This window comes from Apis mellifera, linkage group LG1, assembly GCF_003254395.2.
Source record: "Apis mellifera strain DH4 linkage group LG1, Amel_HAv3.1, whole genome shotgun sequence".
In the NCBI taxonomy this organism is placed as follows: Eukaryota; Metazoa; Arthropoda; class Insecta; order Hymenoptera; family Apidae; genus Apis; species Apis mellifera.
The window spans coordinates 10,021,236-10,038,153 of NC_037638.1; the positions used below are offsets into that span (position 1 = coordinate 10,021,236).

General features: G+C 31.8%; 1 protein-coding gene across 13 annotated transcripts in view; it reads left to right on the plus strand.

Moving 5' to 3' along the window:
• Window positions 1–16,918, plus strand: part of LOC412813 (zwei Ig domain protein zig-8) — a 244,744-nt gene that overhangs the window by 81,547 nt on the left and 146,279 nt on the right. For 8 of the 13 annotated variants that reach the window (XM_016916998.2, XM_026441042.1, XM_026441055.1 and 5 more), the window contains exon 2: window positions 11,267–11,435. The exons of 2 other annotated variants lie outside the window; for them this stretch is intronic. The gene's annotated coding sequence lies outside the window, so the exon portion shown is untranslated. Of the gene's footprint in view, window positions 1–11,266; window positions 11,436–15,080; window positions 15,287–16,918 lie in introns of those variants that run through there. 3 more of the 13 variants (XM_026441085.1, XM_026441086.1, XM_016917015.2) reach the window with 2 other exon arrangements.

Genomic DNA, 16,918 nt, shown 5'->3' on the forward strand with positions numbered 1-16,918 from the left:
ATCGGGAGTCAGGAAATCAATGTCCATATAACTGGTAATTTGGGCAATCGATAATCGAATTATCATTCCTAGAGTATTATTATGTAATATATATATATTATAGATTCAATTCTGCAGGGAAGAAGTTTTTATTCGTTGTCGATAAACGTGTATGCAGTACAATTTTGCTTAAATTTATAGAAAGTCGATTTACAAAATTGATGATTACGAATCTTTCATTTACCATTATTATTATAGTTTCGTTCCATCCCCCTTAGTAATTATTTCGTAAAATTATTATTATTACTAATTAACACGTCATAATTATGTCCCGAGATATATATATAATTTTCCCAATTGCATACTCAAATTGTGAAACTTTTCTAAACAACCAGTGATATTACAAAATTAATTGATATTGCACAGATATAAACTTTCGATACCTGGACGAATTTTCTAGTGGGAAAATAAATTACTAGCGATGAAAAATAAACTAAAAAAGTAATTTATTTTAGAATCGAATTTCTAAAAGCATTCCAAGCATTTCACGACATCTTTTATATATTTTCTATATTCCTTTTTCATTTATCATATTTTTATGTTTTAACGAATATTTTTATCTTTTAACCCTCATCACATCAACGGTTTTACATCGTTTACATTCGTTTTCGATAAACGTTATCTCTTAATATTAAAATTCAATATCGTGGAATATTATGAAATCGAAGAGAATAATCGAAATGTCACACGCAAGGAATATTTCCACCCCTATCTGCGAAATCCGTTTCGCCCAATAAATAATTCTTTGGGCTGGTTGCATTCACGCGAACCCGGTTTGCTAATCAGTTGTTCATTGAATGACGATACTTGATCGATCCTCTCCGGCGGATAACAATGCCTCTTTGAAGGGATTCTGCATATACGTGATAGATGCTCTTCCGAAGCTCGTGTGCACGCAACGTTTGCACAATGTTTCCAGATACATAGAACACCGATTCATTGATGCTTTCGCATCAAACGGAGGCGTTTTGCCTACATACGTTCCCGATTGAAGATTAGGTTAGGATTAGCTGGTTTAAGTGCAGATTATACTGAAGTTTATGCTGTGGAAAGCTTGTGTGAGACACTCGAATCGTCACAAGCGTGTAGGCTCTAACTCTTTTCAGTAGCTTATCATGAAACGAAATCAAAAAAAGTTAAAGGTTTTATGCGGCTAATGGAATCTTGTTTGTTTCCTTTTCGAAAATATTTTCTGATATTCTAGATTTTAAAATATCTGATGAAATAATGTTTAGAATATTTTGAAATAATTAAAATAGCTCATCTACGATTCTAAAATTATTTCTAGCTTTTTAATTAATTGTTAAGAGATTCTTTCTAATTCTTATATCAATAACAGTATATCAATATCAATCATTTTTTTTCTGTCGTTTTTTCTTCTGTCGTTAGTTCTAATTTTCTTCGATCAATTGCAGACATTTCGGTAGATTTCCTTCTCTCTTTTCTTTTACTCTGATTACCGATACCCCATTAAACTTTCGAGAGCGTTTCTCAGAAAGATTTGCGCGCCATTGACTTCTCTTATATTAACGTGCGTGTAAAGAATGATTGTTTTCTGTTTCTGATTAAGAAGCTGATGGATTTCAATGTGAATATTATAATTGATGTATAATTGCAAGAGAAATTCAATTATATTTTTCTTATTTAAGAATAACAAAAGCTGAAAAATTTCGTATTTATTTCGTTAATAATAAATGAATACTTATTCATATCATTGATATCATAGATTAATTCTTCGAAAATCAAAAAGTTTCGTATATCAAAAAATAGTTTTACATTTAAGTCTTAGTTTTAATAAATATAATCTTCCATGGATCTTATAATATCCAGCCTTCAATTAAATTGATTAAAGATAAAATAAGTAAATAGCAAAATAAATACAGCATTGAATAAAATTTTATATTATATTGAATGATATTTTATAAAAAATATAAAAATAGAGAATTCTGTATGCAAAAATGAATCAAAAACATTTTTGGTCTGAATTTCTTTTTGATATATCATACAAGTCCTAAAAATTCCAGAAGTCATACGATATAGTTTTTTATACTAGAAATTTCTGAAGTAACTTCAACTGAAGTAACTTTTGCAAAACGGGAAAGTTTTTTTCTAAGAATATCCAGTCACAAAACAACCTTATCTCAAAAATCTCCAGTTAAGCTGTATTAACTCGACATTTCCAAAGACATCGATTCCAAATATACATGTGTCGAACTTTATAACGAAACAAATTTGTAAATCGAAAATCAATTTCTATTAATAAAACTACGTACCAACAATAGAATTCATACGTTGAAGACGATTTCTCGATGAGTCAAGAATATAAAGTTCGATCAGGTTAAACTGAATCTATTTGAACCGCTTTGCCGCTAAACTGGATGAAGCACCGCCCTTCCCCGATATCCTATAAGACGAAACAAGATGATCCTAACGCAAACACCGTTATCGTCAAAAAACATCAAATAAAACGACGTGAATGGAGACGACAGCGTTTAAGTGACGTGATGAGAACGCAAGGAAGCCAGGGAGTGGCCGCTAAGGGTGAAAAATCGGAGAGGAAAGGTTAAAATAAAGAGACGTAGAGAGAGAGAGAGAGAGAGAGAGAGAGAGAGAGAGTTACTTGATAAGAGAAAATGAGTGACATTCAATTACGGAAGTTACGGAACAATGAGAGGTACGTTTCACGTTACCGATAGTTCGATTATTCTATCTCGAGCTTGCCGCGAAAATCGAAGAATTCGAGAAGTTGAGATCGGTTGATTTAATGGATTAAATTTCTTGAAAGTGGAAAATGGCGAAGATATTAGGGAGGAACAATCATACATCGTACATTAGGAATTATTATTTAGAATTATTATTATTTTCGTTTAATTCTGTTGTTATTTAAATATCAATGGTAACTTTACATGGTATTTGAGTAAAATTCTTTTTTAAGGATTACAAAATTCTAATTTAATTCCTGATCAAACTTTTAAATAGTGAAACGAACCAAATCTTTATTCGATAAAGAATAAAATGTCGATTAAATTCTTCTATGATATCCAAGTGATAACTTATTACTTTTCAAACGAAGAAAAATTCATAGATAGATTCGAAGTTGGATGGATTTATATTTATTTCGTGACAGAAATCTTCCAGCCGATAAAAATCTTTCCGAGAATCGTATTTCCCTGATTGACAGATCTGACAGTCGGAGGAGAAGCAAATTGAAAAATAATGAGAAAGATATGACGTGTTATGCGTACATAGAATTTATATCTATAACTAACGATAAGTACCCCATTCAAATATGAATTTTTTAAAAATTTTCAATTCATTCATAATAATAACTTTGATTTGAAGGAATGAAAATTAAATTAAAATAAATTACAAGTTAAAAATAAAACATAACTAACAATAAGTATTCCATTCAAATATGAATTTTTTAAAACTTCTCAATTCATTCATAATAATAACTTTGACTTTGAAAGAATGAAAAATTAAATTAAAATAAATTACAAGTTAAAGATAAAACATAACTAACAATAATAAATTACAAGTTAAAAATGAAACATAATCTCGTAGATATCTGTTTGAATTCTGGCGTGGACGTGGATAAATATTGACGGATGCAAAGATATCCTCTCGTTCAAATGGACGAATAGACCGATAGTCGACGATACGATAATCACGGTAATGGCATTGCCAGTGGCGTTACCATAGCCAAAAGGTCGTCGCAACACGAGGAAATTTATTATGCACACGAGAGGACCGGAACTCGTGCGTATACGTCTCTCGTTGGCGACACCCGACTCAATTAATACTACGCTAATTGGTGGCACGGTTTCTACGTGGTAATTTCATTTTCTCCACTGCTACGTATCATTTTTCTGAGAAGGCACGATTAGGTTATGGAACAGGACCTCATTTACGTCGGTGTGAAACAATATTTAATATTAAAACAAATTCTTTAAGGATATGATACTGATATGAAAGGAAAAGATTTAAGGGTATTAAATAAATAATATATTTATATTATAATATGAGAAGAAAAGAATAAAATAATTATTTAAGCTTTGTTTTTGAAAAAGCTTTGTTTTGATTGGCAATTTTTTACAAAATCCATTAGGAGGTTATTCTAGAGTGTAAAAATAAGTGTAGATTAAATTAATAAACATCAATTTTAATGATGCAATTGAATTTATTACAATTTGTTTTTAGTAGATAAGTTCTATAAAATGGAAAATATAATTAATTATTTATATAATAATTAATTTATTAAAAATTTTCAAATGGTAAGAGTTTCATGAAAGCATCTTTCAATTTTATATATTTATTTGATATCTGATAACGCATCATCGGCTTCAAATTGCAACGATCGACGATTTAAAGCATGTCTCTCAAAGCGAAGCATCTAGAACATGAAATCAGCTGATGAAATATATATCCTTCGGCATAAGAACTTCAAAGAAGTTACTATATTACATTTTCAGTCAGGTGTAAAAGACGATAAGACACTTTTTTTTATTTTCTGTAAAAAAGCAATTTTCGAAAGTGAAAGCTTTTTTCTTCAGAAAGCTGTTTAGAAAGAAAAATTCTTCGGAAAATTTTATTGTTATATCATTTCGTTGATTGAAAAATTAAATTATTAGATATTAATATCAAAATAATTTTGAATTTGAAAGAATTTTTTATCTTGATGATGGAGTATAAAGATTTTTCCTAAATTCTCTGATCATAGAATAAAATTCACGTAAACTTATTATATGCTAATTTATAACTGTACAATTTATAATATGATCCCTACATCAATACAAGTCAACACAAAGTTGCCAATGTTTCCCCGGCATATATACGTAACAATAGTTCCAATAACGATCCCTCGCTCTAATAGAGACAGCCATATTTTCGTGAATTAATACCAGTCCACGAACCGGATACGGCCTGTTTGTATTGTGGACGAAACAGGCCACAAACGTTGTCGAGATAACCGCACGATGGGAAACAAGTCTAACCCACAAATCATCGTATTATCCGGCTTAGAAGCAAACGAAAAGCTAGGATCCTAGAATGGGAAAGATGGAACGGTGTGCAAGGGAATCTCTGTGGCTTTGGAAAAAGATAAGTCCTAGCTTTTCGCGTAATCTGGGAAACGATAGTTCGTAATATCTGAGACGATATCTGGCCAAGGCCAGATATGTGAAATTAGCTAATTGTATTGGTCCCTAGGATTCCTAACAATAGAATTAATGAATAAAAATATACGATAATCTTGTTTTGGAGGATAGTTTCTTTTGAGTTTGAATAGTGTTCTCCAAGTAACAAATTTATCTTATTATATAATGAAAATTTAAGTCAATATAATCTCTGAATTGGAAAAAGTTATCTATCTCTTAAAGTTGTCCAGAGGATCAATGGATGTTAAAATAGTAACATTTATCTCAGAGTTATTTGAGAATTATGCCAACTAGTTCTGATAATTCAAAATAATATTTTTGATAATATTTCAGAAATATCTGCAATTCTGATGGACCAAACAATATTACCAAAGTGTAATTTGTATTATGTCACAGTGGTCATTTCCGTTTGATAACTTTCGAAATTAATTTCGTTAAATTTGAAACAAAAAGAGTCTATTTATTATCGAAATACTGTTAATACTTCAAATATCCATTTCTTACTTCAATTTCAAATATTTCAATTTTTCCATTCATTAAAAAAAAAAAATGAAGCAACATCTAATTGCACACAGTGGATCGCAAAAGAAAAGAATTCATATTTTATAGGAATGGATATTTCTTTCAGGGAAACTCATAGCCCGACCTCTTTTCACGAGTGCGTAAATTCTTCCAGAACGTTACGCATACTTTCTCGGAAACTTAAACCTCGAAGCTTGCTCCAGTTGTCCATAACCACGCAGTGTTACGTACGCTTGGACGTGAGTTTGGCAGATGGCCAAATCGTTTCGACGTTGCTTTCCACTATCGTGGCGATATTTCAATCCCCGGCATACTTAGTCCATGGAATCGAGGCAACTATATAGGGGAAGATAGACGAAGATGGAGGCCGGAAGAGCGTGGAAGATGGCCTTGTATCCTCCTCCGAAAAGTAGTGAGGGAAAAGGATGGAGATTTTTCTTATAAAAAGAAACCAGCGGAGTAAGGATTTTGGCAAATGATGGAAAATCACAATTTTAAGGAAATATACCATTGCTTTTTCTTTACAGGATTTCGTTTATTATTTGTTATCGACAAAATATTTTATTTATACGGAATTTAATAAAAATTCGTGGAATAAATATTATCAGAATTAAAATAACGTACAAGTAAAAGTATACTTGTTATTGTTAAATAAATAGTTTAGATAATTATTGATTTAATCTCGAAGATAATATTTCTGTTTTGATATCAAAAGGTAGCTGAACATGTTGCTTCAATGGATGATAGACTGGGAAAGATTAAACATTGTTTCGAAGGGATTTGCCAGTAATTCTACATATAATGTATTATTGTGTTTTCTATTCAGTGGATAGTATAACATTATGTTTCCTGTAGATTATTACGTTGTGCAAGGATATTGCAGTAATAAAAGATATATTAGTTCGTAAGTTAAGTACATTTTGATATTTAAATGTTGAATAAATTGGAAGCAACGTAACGCAATATGACGGAAGAAATATAAATAAAGAGTTTTTCTCTCAGAAAAATAATAAGAAAGAGAAATATCTTTGAATACATGTTGTCTCTACAGAAGAGGTAATTTCATCAAATATTTGTATTTCAACGTTGGATACAAAAATTACCTGAAGAAGGGAAAGATAAATTTCTCTTAAGTAAAAACGGAATGTAATAGTTACATTGCAGATTTTCGTGGAAATACATATTTTATTACATTTGTAGAGATCGTGAAGATTCGTGGAGTTGTTAAAAAATGCCTGCTAAGTTTTTAAAATCAAATTTGAAGTCCTCTTTTGAACTCTTAAAAGCTCTCGTACATAAGAACACTGTTCACAAAAGGAATACTCGTCCTTTTAACTTGACTGGAATTAAATTAAGCGTGTCATATGTAACGTTTGTATCTTGCATGGAAGGAAGATTTCTGGGGAAAAATTTTTTAAAATTTTATATCTAATTAAACAGATGTCGAGGACCGAAATAATATCTTATACAATAAAAAAAAAGAAAAATAAGAAATACAAAGTAAATAAATCTTTTAGATATTTTCCTCTACGGTATTTTTCGTACAAGAGCTCTTCATTTTTCAATAATTTCATTTCGTTTAAATTAAGTTACATGATCGGTTGAAATTTATATTAAGCATTATTTCCATTAATTGGTGCTTTAAAATCTTTATTGATAATATTAAATTCTCAACTGATATTTGTGTCACATATGGCACAGAATTGATTAATATATATTTAATAATAATAAATATACAACGGTGAATCTATTACAATTAATAAATATTAACAGTGAATAATATTAATAGAGAATTTATTACGATTAATAAATACACAATAGTGAGTTTATTATGATGAAATACATGCCACATTATTAATGTCAAGTCAATTCGACCTTGCTTCAAACACAAATCTGCTACATCGAGAAATTAATATTACTAATGAAGATTATAAATTACCATTAATATCAAATATTATCTCCACACAAATGGAATTACAAATATCAAACACGATATAACATAAATCTGGAATAAATAAATTAATAGCCAAATTAATTTAAAAAAAAGAAATTTTGAACAGAATTACACTCTTTAGAATAATTACTTCCCAAATTAAAAGCCACGAATTTAATCAATCCAAATCTTATTTAATCCCGTGCAAACAAAATGACAAAAAAAAAAAAAAAAAGAAAAGAAGAAAAAAAACGAAAGAGGCTCACTTCAATTTTATTCCACCGTTTAAAGAACCGTGGATCCGAGTTAAATTACTACTACCTCTGCCCAATTCACCAAAATCCCAGGAACATCGAAAATTTTCAACAACAGACGAGACAATTCCAAGCTTACACCCCCCTCTCCCACTCGAAGCCCGGCAACTGTACTGGAAACCAGCCGAAACCGAGAATAATTTCGTTTCCATAAGTTCATCCCTTCAAAAACGTATCCACGAAGCGGCCGTCAAAGAGCAGGCATGGCTTCAGGCTCTGACGCCTCACGTCTAAATTCTCGTGCAAATTGTGCTCGCAATTTGCGTAGAGTCTCCTTGCGCGATACGTAATTTCAAGTTGCACCCCGTTCGAGCGCAAATGCGTTGCGGTTAGCGTAGGCGGGAGAGAGGGGGTGTAATTTGCGTTTTACCTAAATACATCAGGAAAAGGTGAATTCGACAGCGTCCACCGTTTGGAATATTCTTGGTCGGTCACGCGACTCAGATAGGCCATTAATGGTAAACTGGCCCTCGAGGCAAATTGCTGGCCAAATGATTACAGACCAGAGCCACAGCCTTGAATTGCCTCTGTGGAGGCTGGAGAGGTCGAAGACGCTCTCCTCCTGTGCCTTCCTTCGTGTGACAGATTGCGTGGTGAATCGATGATAATTAGCACCTTTCCGGGCATCGATGCGAACATATGGTGGGAATGGGGTTCGACAATCTGGTGATGGAATGGTCGATATGGAATTTGGGATTAGGGATTGGTATTCGAGGGTCGAGTGTGGAGTTATTTTGGAGAGGGTGAGGGGAAAATTGGGATCGTGGAAAGATGAGAGAGGGTGAAGGTTGTGTTGAACTTTGAAAGGGGAAGAAATTGGGGGAGTCGTGAGAAAGATAATCCTTGTAGAATTTCAATCTGTGAGATCTGGGAATGATTTTTAAATTGTAATGATGCGAATAGAAATTAATTAGGTCAGGGATGATTGGTTTCGTCAGATTTATTATTATATTATCGAGTAATTATTTTTTTTTAATATACATGGAAAATAGAGGCTTTTTTTTGATTGTTATAACGAAAAAAAAAAATTTAAGAAACGTAAAAAGGTATTTATAAAATTTTACTTTTATTCGTATAACAATAGCTACCCATCAACAAGATTTCACGTTGCCGCGCGGGATTTAAAAAAGAAATAATAAATAAATAAAAAAAAATAGAAAAATAAAAAGAGGTCGGGATAAAAATTTCCAAATCAACAATTTCGAGTTTAGAACTATTCGCTGTCAACGTGATGTGAAAACTAGACGTCAAAAACGACTATGATTCGATCATTTTTGATATATAGGTCGTCGTGGATTTTTGAAAACTCAGAAGAGGAGGGAATATATTCAAACCATAGTTTGTCAACAATTCATTTTATATGATATTATTTTTTAGGTTTATTCGCTTTTGATAAAAATTTTATTTTCCGGTATGTAAACGTCACTTACGTTGTAAAATATTTATGTAACAAATTGTTTCCGATAAATGAAAACTGAAAATTGTTTTCCACGATTCCTCCTTTCATCAATATCTGTCTAATTTTAAATGTTAAATATAAAACGTATCATAATAAAATAATAATAAAATATCGAACAAGAGATATCGAACAAGATAATATGACAGTTTAAAAATATATTCAGAAATATAATTATGCAATTTATGAAAAAGAAAAACATACACACAGAGATTATTCATTTGATTAAATTAACAATTAGATTATATTGAAATTTATATTACGATTATACAATACACATAATTACATTCCTATTCTATCTTCTAGCCCCCATAATTATCCTGCTTGAGCGTAATGCAAATCATGTTATGATGCACGTAGGTTTATTTGGATTAATATGAAATAGAGATCATAAATTCAATATTCTGTATCCATTATTATTATCATTATTAGAATGATTGATGAATACTGGAAAATAGAATCGGATCCTCAAATCGTCGAATTGAAATTATTTAAAAAAAAAAAAAAATTATTTCACGATATAACATCGCATTTCAATATACGGAAAATGGATATGGTAAATTAAATCTTCGATTTTCCAATATCGTAAAAGACGATCGTAACGCAATTTTATAGTAAATAGAAACGAAATGGGATGAAAAGGTAGAAAGAAACGCGGATCCAAGAATTTCGCATCAACCGCGAAACGGTAACTGCGCTTGGACCACGGCCAATGTTGTGTCAGAGGCAGGGGATGAAAATTGCAAAATTCGCGTTATTTTTCCATATAGATGTTCAATAATCAAAAAAATCTTATCTGAATAATTCCAAACAGCGTTTTAACTTCCATTTTTCATTTCGCAGTTATTCATTTTTCTCTTTTTCCGGATACACATGGCACAAAATTGCAATAAAATTTTAATCTAGAACTTATTATATTTATTATAGTAATTATTCAAAAATTAAAATTGTTGATCAATTTTACGCAATTTAATTCTCACGTCAAGTAATAAACAGTAAAGCTCCATTTATAACTAAAATTCCAATTTTTAAAGTCATGCATATGCCTTTAAATGAATATGTATAATATTCAATCAACGAGCAGATTTGATACAGTTTCGCGCGTTTAACGATTCGAATTTCTGTCGTAAACAACGATGACCGACCAACGAACAAGTTTCCTGTGAAATCATTCGACGTAAATTATGAAAGTTATTCCGAGAAGTGGCGTTTACACAAACATTTCGCGAGAAGTCGGTGTCGCGTCACGTATCCTTGGTTGAAAGTGATCTTTCCACCATTGTTCAAAGCTAGGCGGAAAGGAATTGTACAGCTTGGTTCCAGGTGCGCGGGTTCTTACTCTTGTTATCAACAGAAATTAGTTATACGTGTAATTATTTGATAGTATTTTGGCAAACAATGCGCGTATCCGCTCGTAAATTTGCCTCGAGTTGTGGGCTCGACTTGTTTGTTTGAACGATGTGTTTAATTATTATAAATTTATACGTGTAGATTGTTCTTTGCGCGTAATAAAATTTGTATAGTGTTTCGTTGCGAATATTTCTGACGATGAAAAAAATGTATAAATCATATCTCTTAAAATAATATCTTATTTCAATTTGACATCAATAAATGATATGTTATGATTGAAAAATTCTATTTCAATTTCGATATTTAAAAGACACATTGGATGATTAAAATATTTCACATCCATGTGATAAAATATTAAAATAGGAAAAAAATAGTTCACATTCATTGATGAATGAACGACGAAGGCAAAAATAAAATACTTTTCCATCGTTATATAAATATCACTGCACCGTTTCCTAAAAATAATCCAATAGCTGTACGTTGTTTTCACACTTAGGTCGCCGCAAGGAAGGAAAAGACAAAGGAAGAAAGAATTCCGATATGGACGATCTGAAATCCCTCAACAATTCGAGCCAACCCCTGTGAAGGGCGGGGAATAAATGGATACGGGTGAAGGGAAGATGAAGCGTGAAGAAGCAAGCAAGAAAGAAAGCCAATAGAATCAGGTTCGTCAAACTCAGAATCCCGTTCGAAACTTCGTTCCTTCCGTTCACGATGACACTTCCGTAAAGGCGTTTCCTCCCCCTTGCCACAACCAACTCTCCTTCCTGTTTCAATAGGATCCTTTCTTCGAAATGGACTCCTCTATCTTTCTCACTTATCCACCGTTTTATCTCTTAAGCTTTATTCGATCGTTGGACGAAGGGAGAAAGATCGAAGGAAAGCGCGAAGAGGGAGAAGAATGCAAAAAAAGAAAGAGAAAAAAAAAATAAAACTGCTATCACTTTTCGTGGAAAAATGAAAAAAGTTGGAGGAAATAGATGCGGTCCAATTTGTGCCCGCCAATTTCTATTGGTCGATCGAGTTCGATTATATTCGTCCAAGAAATCCTTCTTTAACATTTCGATTCTTGCTTCCTCCACGTCCAATTTTCTTTCGCCTCTTTGCTCTTTTGCTTGAACTTCTCAAAACATTCTTCTGTATATTCGGATTTATAATTTTGAAAATTAGACTTGATGAAAAGGTTATGAATATATCAATGGAGACATAGATAGCAGAAGAAATAGTAGTTTGAAGAGATTATTTTTAGCTTCGAAATCGTGGATACGTTCTTCTTCCCTGCCGGATGTTACATTATCGACGGCGGATTTGAATTTGAGATGCGCGATTTAAAGACACGCGACCGTGTTGCGTATACTCTGACCCAGTTTCCAATGATGATAGGTTGAAAAGAGCAAATGTGTATTAATTTGACTGTACTACGCTCTTTTGATGAGTCAGAGATAAAATCAGAAATGAAATATAAATGGGGGAGGAGTGTGTGTATGTGCGCGCGTTTTCGGGAATATACTCGTTTAATATCAGGGATAGAATTTTGTTTGGACAGAAATCCAAATTTTTAGTTAAATGGATCGTTAATTTCGCGGAAAGAAACGTATACTCGTGTATATTTCAAAAATTATGTATAATTATGAAGAGAAATAACGAATTCAAAACTTCTTTATCTTCTGACGAATAACTTTTTTGAAACCGTATTCATCAAAATATTCTTCCTGTATTCATCAAAATAACACATAACCGATATACTTGTTAATGATTTAAAGAATTGATAATTTTAATTGTTTCCCGAATCCGAAATTTTCTAATTGTTTAAAATATTAAGAGGATTGTGACGATTTTTTAAGAAAAGGAGCAAGGAAATAGAGTTGTAATGTACCGATGAAGGTGTTGTACAATTAAATAAAGAGTTCGAGCCATATCGCCATTGTTCGAGAAGCACAATGGCGATGTTTATTCAACAACTTACAATGCAAGAACATTCTGGCCTATGGAAAGTTGTGCGAGAGAAACACATTTTCATTAAAGATAAGAAAACAAAGGTAAAAGGAGCGATACATTACGTTTTCACGTTGTCCAAAATAACACAGTTATTTCGCGCGCGAAACGTATGAACCCGTGTTATTCCGTGATAAATAATGCTTACAATAGGAGCGTGGTATTCATGTCTGATTACGAGTGACACTGTTCGTCCAAACAATTTCATGCTCGTTTAAAATATTACAAATATTTAACCGTGGTGCATTATGCGGAATGGAATTGCTTTACGAGGTGACAAATTAAATTTTCGAGCAATTTTAATAATCTTGTGTAAATTAATGATGGAATTATATAAAAAAAAAATAATAATAATAATAATTCAATTTAAAATTTTATTTTTGAAAAGTGATATTCGAGCAGAGGATATATTTAATATCAATTTTATAAATTTTAGAGATATTTGGAGATTATTTTTAGAGATTGTTTAATTTAATTATCCAGTGCATTTGCACGAATCCGAAAATTCTAATCAATAATCTGCTGGATAATGAATCAATTATATATAACGAATATCGTAATATTTATTAACAAGAATATGTGTTTAATATTCGTGATGTGCCAATATTTCTTAGTATTATTGTAATTAATATTAATATTAACTAATAATTACTTTATTATTATTATTAATATTGGTATTTTATTATAATAATATTCGAACGTAATCTCAAAAATTAATAATTGATAGATGACATTATTTAATCAGATTATATAAGTTACATTAATTATTAATATCGTAGAGATAATTTTGTTGTAAATCTGTATGAATTGGAGATTAAAAAAAAACAATGATTAATTTATTCTCTGGTTGATTGCTCGCTTTTCAAATTTCATTTTTCTTATCAAAGATTCTCTAAATATCCATTTATGATATAAATGATATAAAATACTTTCAAGATTTTTAATATTATTTGTAATAATTAATTAAAATAGAGACAAGATGAAGAAACCAAATAAAAAAAAAATTGCAATTAACGGAATTGAACGAAAAACTTATATTTCTGACGGAATTAAAAGAGCGATGGATCCTTCAGAATTCATCGTCAGAAACTATTCCAGAAATAAATTGAAGATTCTACGACGACACGCAAAGCTCTCATCCAAACGCAGCCAATATCCCGGTTGAACGAAGTTCATTAAAGCTCCTTAAAGCATCATCAAGGCGGTGTTCATCGCCATTGGAATCGATTAACAGACTTCGTGTCTTAAATTTTTCTACGAGCATTTTTTTTTTATATGAAAGTATGAAGGTTGCTAAAAAAAATAAGAGGAAATACCTGACCTGGAAGGTTACTCGATTTTTTTCGTGTATATAGGGGATGCCGTATTTCTCCCGGTTCGTGTAAAATAAAAAAAGGAAAAAAGAAAAAAAAAAAAGAAAGAAACCAGAGCCAGTTGTCGTGTAGTCATTGTTGTCCCGGTTTCGTTCTCTATTACGAGAGTGGAGCGAAATTCTGACGTGTATTCGTGGCCGGAACTTCGAGAAAGCGAAGTTGGTCTCGCGCTTTTCGCGTTTTGAAAAAAAGTTTCGAGAAAACCTTTCGAGGAAATATGTGCTACAACCGGTCGTATTTCTAATGAGGTATTTACGAAACAGGGCTTTCGAAACATATGAGTATGTTTCGAATTTTTATTCAGTTAGGATTCGCTAATCATTCCCAGAAACTTCTCTTTTCAAGTTGTCTGTAAGGACTCTTTAACAGAAAAACGATAGGAATAGATTTGAACAATTACTATATTCTCGTACAAAATAATTATTATTTGTTATACAGGTTTTTTTATCTATTATAAATTCTATTATAAATTATTATTAACATATCTATTTTACTAGTTTTTTAATCTACGTTAATCGTATACTTCTTTCGAGAATAATTTTAACTTACATTAATAATAAAACTTTATAATTATTTTTCTTTTTATTAATCTTTGAAAAATATCAAATAATCATCTTTCTACGATTTGAACGCGAAAAATTTCAGAATTCGGTCATAACCTAGAAATAATCCAGCGCCCCAAGCGGAAGCGTCTGGAAGCTCGTGCGCATTGTAGCCAGTATGGCGGCCAGTTCAATTACAAAAAGCGTTTACGTCGTCGCGTGGTCAAGCCAAACGTTGATCACGGTGACGAGCGTTGATTTAGATTTCGGGCCACGATATTGCACCAAGTTGCGGAACAACTGGCACCGCACCGGCAGGAAGCAACGTTCGGACTAGGTTCACCGCACGCCACGCTATCCGTGCTACATTCTGACGTAACGTATTGCTCTCGAGATACAATCAGTGGCGGCATTTGACACACTCCCGTGTTCCAAACGCGCAGATTGCCGTGCGAATCGAAAGCGATCGAGGCTCATCGCGACTCGGCTAAGATATTTCGATTTCGGTTCTTCGATACGAGGGAGCCTTGCTATGGATCGTTTGTTTCGAGATTCCATTCTCTCTGAATTTGTTTCGATCTGATTCATCGGTTCATCGAGTTGAAGGTAATACTTTGCTTGCATTTGCTGATCTATGTATATACACTCTAATAAATCCTCTATTTGTGAGCATTAGTTTGTTTATAGAATATTTTATATACTTGTATATCTATAAATAAACTATGATCACAATTGATGGTCACAAATGATAGGAAAAATGTGAAGAGTGATACATGTACATTATTTGATCAGAATTCTTTGAGTTCTTCAAACTTATAATTTTGATGTAACTAATTAATAATTTATTTTCATGATGCATGTATTATATGTTCTTCAAGCTTGAAGCTTCGCATTTTTCTTTCCATTGCACTCTTACTGCATGACTATATAAATACTAATCCCAAAATTTATGATAAGATAGATATTGTTGAAAGATGATTATAAATGTTTTAAGGAATGCAAATTAAATTATTACTAATTCCTTATATATATATTTTTAATATCACATTCCATTTACGAAGAGTATCTTGAACATGGAGTGCAGAAAGTTGGAATTTAAAAAAAAAGAAGGAATGAAAATCTATACGATATTAAGATAGAATTTCCTAAAGCGGATTCGAGAGAGAGAGAGAAGAGCTATAGAAAAGTATTAAGGCTCGAATGTTAATCACCGGTGTCGCTTCCTTCGTCACTTATTCAAGGCCTTAATATCGCGCCGTTGAACGTTTCGCGTGATTTACGCCGGCAGTTTCAAGCGGTGAGAATCTTACTCCGATTACAGTTCTCATTCCGTTCGGATTACATTTCTGAATATTTCATACAATTTACGCGGTGGCGGGAAAATTGTGGTTGAAGAATCGTAGTAATAACTGTGTGAACAGTTGTTTCAACTTGCCTCGCCGTTTAATATTTAATTCGTCTTGTCACATTTTGTGAGGGGGGGATGGAATATTACGTCGCGTGCACGCTCCACACGTACGTACGAATATTGTTTCATCTTCTGAATGGAAGGAGTTTCTTAAAAATCATGCGTGACAAATTCTACTCTATTAAGGAAATTATTCTGGATAATTTTTCAGTAGTTACCTTTTTTCCTCTTTCTTATATTTGATGAAGTTGTTTTTGAATAAATAATGAAATCTCGAACAAGAATTATTATAAAGCAATTTTAACGAGATGAAAAGTGAATCATCGAAGATTTATTTTATCGAAAAATAAGAAGGAGAAATAAAAATAATGAAATCGATAGTTTCATTAAATAGATAAAAATAGTGTAGACTAATCAAATAAGTGGAATAGGTCAATCTTGATGAGGCAAATAAAACAAGCCAATTGTTTCTTGAGTAGTATCGATTACAGATTACAGTCGTGAGCAGAGAAGTGGAATATGTCAGTCTCTGTCAGGCAAGTGGTATAGGCAAGCTTCAAAGACGTAGTGATACATTTGAACAATTTTTAAAAGACGGTAAGAATATTTTTGATTAAATTTTTTACGAATAATGAAATTTCTATTCATAGAAACCATTGGAACATGGATTGATTTTCTGATATAATTCTAAAAGAATATAAAATAAGCAAATTTAAAATTTTATGCACTTTATGATACAATCCAAATTCAAATATTTAGTATATTAATATTTATGGTATATTTCGAGAATATATATCATTAAAATATAATTTTTCATAATGTGTTAAATA